The sequence below is a fragment of the Triticum aestivum genome, chromosome 7A (assembly GCF_018294505.1).
Source record: "Triticum aestivum cultivar Chinese Spring chromosome 7A, IWGSC CS RefSeq v2.1, whole genome shotgun sequence".
Classification (NCBI taxonomy): Eukaryota; Viridiplantae; Streptophyta; class Magnoliopsida; order Poales; family Poaceae; genus Triticum; species Triticum aestivum.
Genome location: NC_057812.1, coordinates 22,893,867 through 22,901,118, shown reverse-complemented (window position 1 = coordinate 22,901,118; position 7,252 = coordinate 22,893,867).

Sequence of the window (7,252 nt, the reverse complement as noted above, 5' to 3'; positions counted from 1 at the left end):
GTAGATTTTTGCAATAAGTATGTGAGTTCTTTATGACTAATGTTGAGTCCATGGATTATACGCACTCTCACCTTTCCATCATTGCTAGCCTCTTCAGTACCGTGCATTGCCCTTTCTCACATTGAGAGTTGGTGCAAACTTCGCCGGTGCATCCAAACCCCGTGATATGATACGCTCTTTCACACATAAACCTCCTTATATCTTCCTCAAAACAGCCACCATACCTACCTATTATGGCATTCCCATAGCCATTCCAAGATATATTGCCACGCAACTTTCCACCATTCCGTTTATCGTAACACATTCATCATTGTCATATTGCTTTGCATGATCATGTAGTTGACATAGTATTTGTGACAAAGCCACCATTCATAATCCTTTCATACATGTGACTCTTGGTTCATTGCATATCCCGGTACACCGCCGGAGGCATTCGTATAGAGTCATACTTTGTTCTAGTATCGAGTTGTAATCATTGAGTTGTAAATAAATAGAAGTGTGATGATCATCATTTTCTAGAGCATTGTCCCAAGTGAGGAAAAAATGAAAGGACAAAAAAAGAGAAGGCCCAAAAAATGAGAGAAAAAGAGAGAAGGGATAATGTTACTATCCTTTTTACCACACTTGTGCTTCAAAGTAGCACCATAATCTTCATGATAGAGAGTCTTTTGTTTTTTCACTTTCATATACTAGTGGGAACTTTTCATTATAGAACTTGGCTTGTATATTACAACAATGGGCTTCCTCAAATGCCCTAGGTCTTCGTGAGCAAGCAAGTTGGATGCACACCCACTTAGTTTCTTTTGTTGAGCTTTCATATATTTATAGCTCTAGTGCATCCGTTGCATGGCAATCCCTACTCCTTGCATTAACATCAATTGATGGGCATATCCATAGCTCATTGATTAGTCTCGTTTTGTTTCCTCCCATTTTTTATCCCACAAATATATCACATTTGCCAGCGTTTCCTTTTGAACCACGCACGCACTCCAGCTAGCCCAGCCGGCCCCCAACCACCCCGTATGTTCTCATACACATGTATTGACCATCTTCTTCGATTTAGATCTAGCAGATGCAGGATGATCTCCTACCACAAGATCGCATAAAAGCAATTCAAGAGGAATTGGCGGGATTATTTCTTGACCACATCATCAATAAAGCCGGAGAATACCATGTGGAACGTGACTTCAGATGTTAGGGATTGTAAGAGATCTTAGATTGTGTATATGTAGCTAGTAGCGTCAGATAGATATACGAAAACTTGTTGTTCGATCAATCTCACGGAGAAGGAGGAGGTCGATCACTTCTCTCTGTAAATGTTCATGACGATCTTGTGTACTTAATGGTTTCCTTCATTTGCTTACTAGCTAGTGTGTCGCAAGTTTTCTCTATACGTATAGTACATAGCGTCGACCAAGCACGGAGGTAAGAGGGGCACTTCTCTCTATTAGTTAGCTAACACAATATATGAAACCACTAAATTAACCGTCCAAAACCTCCAAACCCCCTCCCACCTTTAAAAAAACCAGCCCCTGAACTGCTGACGCGTGGATGCTTTTTGGTCTTGGTTGGTGTTACCAACCGGCACTAAAGGCCCTCCTGCCTGGGCAAGCCGCAGCGGTCACGTGAAGCCCCATCTGTCCCGGTTCATAAGCGAACCGGGACTAAAGGTATTGGGCTTTAGACCCGACCCTTTAGTCCCAGTTCTAGAACTGGGACAAAATGGGCCTCTGGAACTGGGGCAAATGGGACTGAGGGAGTCCAGGATTAGGGGGTGTCCGGATGGCCGGACTATACCTTCAGCCGGACTCCTGGACTATGAAGATACAAGATTGAAGACTTCGTCCCGTGTCCGGAAGGGACTTTCCTTGGCGTGGAAGGCAAGCTTGGCGATACGGATATGTAGATCTCCTACCATTGTAACCGACTTTGTGTAACCCTAACCCTCTCCGGTGTCTATATAAACCAGAGGGTTTTAGTCCGTAGGACAACATAGAGAACAACAATCATACCATAGGCTAGCTTCTAGGGTTTAGCCTCTCCGATCTCGTGGTAGATCTACTCTTGTACTACCCATATCATCAATATTAATCAAGCAGGACGTAGGGTTTTACCTCCATCAAGAGGGCCCAAACCTGGGTAAAACTTCGTGTTCCTTGCCTCCTGTTAGCATCCGGCCTAGACGCACAGTTCGGGACCCCCTACCCGAGATCCGCCGATTTTGACACCGACATTAGTGCTTTCATTGAGAGTTCCTCTGTGTCGTCGCCATCAGGAAGGATGCCTCGCCCCGTCTTTAAAGACGGCACCGTTGCTAAGGGAGGCCAAACCCTCCGGCTAGGTTGTTTTCTTATGACCACCTGTTCGGCTTCTACGCCGACGATGACCTCTCGAGCCATCGAAAACAATCTTCATGTCAGCTCGGAACTTGCCGAGAAGTTAGATCCAATGGAGCTCTCCTCCATAAACAAGCTCTTGGATCGCATCGCCGCCCAGGGAGTCGTTACGGATTACGACCAGATTGGGCCTAAACCCGATCTAAGAGAGATTAACTCTCCCCAAGTCACCCATCATGTTGCCGTGGTAGAGGGACAGTGCGGCAACCCTTCATCTATCTTAAGGACTAGCTACGTCCGGATTCCCGATCCCTCCAAGACGGATACCCGCGGAGGGGAGGATATCACTCAAGACCTGAACTTAGAGTCAGGCGACGGGCTGGATTCATTGGACAACATCCAGGAATCCAAATTTTCGAGTTCGGAAACTCCTCGGCCTCTGAGCCTCAGATTGGGTGAGGCTTCGGATTTAATTCCACCCACCCACCCGAACACAAGCGATCTATCCCAAATCAGGCAAGAGCCCGAAGAAACAGTACATCATTACTGGGCCAGATTCCTCCTGGTTAGGAACAGGATAAGGGACTGCCACGAGGAAGACGCAATCTCAATCTTCTGCAATAATTGCACGGACAAGGGAATCCTCAATGCCATAAGTCGCTGTGATATTACACGCTTCGCTGACTTTGCGTCCATCGTACGTAAGTACTATGCGATGGAAAGCGCCTGGAAAACCGAAATATTTTGGGACGATCCGGCCCTGAATACAAACCCAGTCCGAAATAAAAGGGTGCATCATCGCCAGACACCCGGGTCAAACACCAAAAAGCAAAAACCCTCTATAGGGCATGGAACCGTACTGGAAGGATGGCTCAATGGACCCTGTAAAATTCACAGTACAGAGGACGCCACACCAACTCACAGCCTTAGAGCATGTTGGATAGTCCGGCAGGTGGCCAAAATTGGCGAAGATCTCCTAATTCCGAAGGCCACAGAAAGCCACCCCAGAGACACCAATACGGTATTAACAGTCTTCAAGACTTTCACATCAAATAATATGCGAAAAAGGACACTCCGCAGCCTTGCCAAAGTCTACCAAGTAGCAACAATAAACACATGGAGTGACACGGCTATTACCTTTAACGCCAGTGATGAACCTAAATTCTGAATAGCCAGAGCACCAGCCGCATTGGTCCTCAGTCCAATAGTGGACGACTTTCATCTTACCAAGGTAATCATGGACGGCGGCAGCGGATTGAACCTCATTTACGAGGAAACCCTTCAAAAAATGGAAATAGACTGGAACCGCGTTGAGCGAAGCAGCACAACCTTTAGAGGAATAATCACCAGTAGGGAAGCGCGCTATACAGGAAAAATCACACTAGATGTGGTGTTCGGTACGCCGGATAATTACAGGTCCGAAGACGCCACGTTCCATGTGGCTCCGTTCAGCAGCGGTTATCACGCTCTGCTAGGGCAGAAGCGTTTACAATCTTCCAAGCAATACCTCATTACGGGTACATGAAGCTCAAGATGCCCGGGCATAACGGGATCATCACTCTCGCTAGTGATCCGGACATAGCACTCCGCGCCAAAAACAAGACGGCCGCATTAGCCCTTGAGGCACTATCCGAAGCCTTAGCGGCCGAGGAACTGATGGCGCTGCGCTCCACGGTTAACAGGGATGATGTGATACTCGACAAAAGATCTAAATCCACATCCTTCAAGCCAGCCGACGAAATAATCAAATTCCAGGTCCATCCAACAGACCCCAATAAAACAGCTTCCATCGGGGCACGACTGAACCCCGATGTAGACGCCGCACTGCGAGAATTCCTACGAGAGCATTGAGACATTTTCACCTGGCACCCTTCAGACATGCCAGGGATCCCACGCAGGCTGGCCGAACACAGCTTAAATATCCTAAAAGGATTCAAACCTGTCAAACAAGCCCTTCGGCGTTTTTCTGAACCCAAGAGACAGGCTATGGGAGAAGAGCTAGCCAAGCTATTGGAGGCCGGATTCATTAGAGACATAAAACATCCGGACTGGCTAGCAAACTTGGGGATGGTACCAAAGAAGGACAAATCCTGGCGCCTGTGTGTCGACTTTAAGGACCTTAACAAGGCTTGCCCAAAGGATCCCTTCCCCCTCCCCCGTATCGATCAAATTATCGATGCCACCGCAGGACACGGCTCGTTGTGTTTCCTCGACGCATACTCCGGTTACCATCAAATCAAGATGGCAGAATGAGACCAAGCTGCAACAGCATTCATCACACCATACGGCCCATTCTGCTTCAACACAATGCCCTTCGAGCTAAAAAACACCGGCGCAACATATCAGCGCATGATCCAGACATGTCTGGCAAATTAGATCGGCAAAACAGTGGAGGCATACGTGGATGATGTGGTCATCAAATCAAGACATGTCGAATCTCTAGTAGACGACTTGAGGCTCACATTCGATAACCTCCGAAAATACGACATAAAGCTCAACCCGAAAAAATGTGTCTTCGGCATTCCAGCCGGAAAGCTCTTGGCCTTCATCGTATCCAGTAGAGGAATTGAAGCGAATCCGGCCAAAATCCAAGCTTTGTCACAATTTGATATCCCAAAGGACCTCAAAAAAATACAAAAATTAACCGGATGTGTGGTGGCTCTAAGCCGCTTCATCTCCCGCCTGGGAGAAAAGGCACTGCCCCTTTATCGCCTACTCCGGTGCACCGAACACTTTGAGTGGACGGATGCCGCCACGGCCGGACTCGATGAAATAAAAGCCATATTGGCAACAAACCCAGTCCTGGCCGCGCCTAACACCGGCGAACCAATGCTATTGTACATTGCAGCAACACATCAAGTTGTTAGCGCAGTGCTCGTTGTCGAGCGGGAAACGGATGGACACAAATTCCCCCTTCAAAGGCCGGTCTACTACCTGTCCACCGTCCTCACTCCATGCAAATCACGGTACCCGCATTATCAAAAAATTGCATACGCAGTATTCATGGCATCCCGAAAGCTACGACACTACTTTCAAGAGTGTTCCATAACAGCAGCCTCGGAAGTACCACTTAACGATATTATCAACAACCGCGATGCAACGGGCCGGATTGCAAAATGGGCCATCAATCTCCTCCCGTTCGATATAACCTATAAGCCACGGCGAGCTATCAAATCGCAAGTTTTGGCCGACTTCGTCGCAGAATGGACGGAGGCCGAACTCCCTAAAGAGTACGGCACATACTCAAACTGGATCATGCATTTCGACGGCTCCAAAATGTTGGTCGGACTGGGGGCTGGCGTTGTTTTGACGTCCCCAACAGGAAACACAATCCAGTATGTACTCGAAATTATGTACACGGACTCCAACAACGCAGCCGAATACGAGGCCCTTCTACATGGCCTCCGGATGGCAGTATCCATGGGCATTCAACGCCTAGAGGTATGCGGGGATTCGAACCTCGCGATATCCCAAATAAATGGCGACTTCGATGCCAAGGACCCAAAAATGGCAGCTTACCGCAACTCCGTCCTAAAAATGTCAGCTCGGTTCGAAGGGCTGGAGTTTCACCATATAGCCCGAGAAAACAATCAAGCAGCGGACGTCCTGGCACGCATCGGAGCAAAACGCGATGTAGTCCCCCCCCCCCCACATCTTTTTGGAAAGATTGTTCAAGCCATCTATAGCATGGGAGGGAGAACCCGCAAATAACAGCCCGGACCCAGCCGCGCAACTCGACACCGAACAATCGGACACAATTGGAGGCTCTGCCAACGAAATTACACCTTCAGCCCACGTAATAATGGCGGTCATCGCCCCGTGGACAGAACCATTCCTAGCCCACCTTACTAGGTAGGAACTCCCGGAGGATCAAAACGAGGCCCGCTGCATAGTGCGGTGATCTAAAGCCTACAGAGTCCATGAGGGAGAGCTTTATAAGAAAAGCACTACCGGAGTCCTTCAAAGGTGCATCTCCGAAGAGGAAGGGCGGAACCTTCTGGCTGAAATTCATGCCGGACTCGGTGGTCACCACGCCGCTGCTCGGTCCCTTGTTAGCAAGGCTTTCTGTACAGGCTTTTATTGGCCGACGGCCCGGGCAGACGCTCAGGACTTAGTCCAACGATGCGCTGGTTGCCAACCTTTTGCCAACCAAAGCCATATGCCACCCACCGCACTCCAAACTATACCAATCACCTGGCCTTTTGCGTTCTAGGGGCTTGACATGGTCGGACCCCTTAAAGGCGGGACCGATAGAAAGAAATACTTACTGGTCATGGTGGATAAATTCACCAAATGGATAGAAGCCAAGCCTATTAAAACTGCTGAATCCAGACCTGTGATAGACTTCATATCCGGGGTTGTACACCGTTATGGTGTCCCCCACAGCATCATAACTGGCAACGGTACAAACTTTACCGCAGACGAGGTAAAACTCTGGTGCAAAAACATGGGCATAAAGCTTGATTATGCTTCCGTATATCACCCACAAACCAACGGCCAGGTCGAACGTGCAAACGGTCTTATTATGAGCGGCATCAAACCCATATTAGTGCGGTCCCTTAAGGAATCTAATACGCACTGGGTAGAGGAGCTCGACTCCGTACTCTGGGGGCTGCGGACCATGCCAAATCGCACCACCGGATACACACCATTTTCTATGGTGTACGGCGCAGAGCCAGTCCTGCCCTGCGATATAATTCACGACTCACCTAGAGTGCGCATGTACGAAGAAAGAGAAGCCGAGCTTGATCGGCAGCACAACTTGGACGCCTTGGAGGAGGAGCGTGACATGGCAAAAGCCCGTTCCGCATTTTATCAACAGCAGGCCCGAAGATATCAAAGCAGAGAAGTACGGGCCAAAAATTACAATGTTGGCGAACTAGTTCTATGCCTACCGGATAAGAAAAAGGACAAAC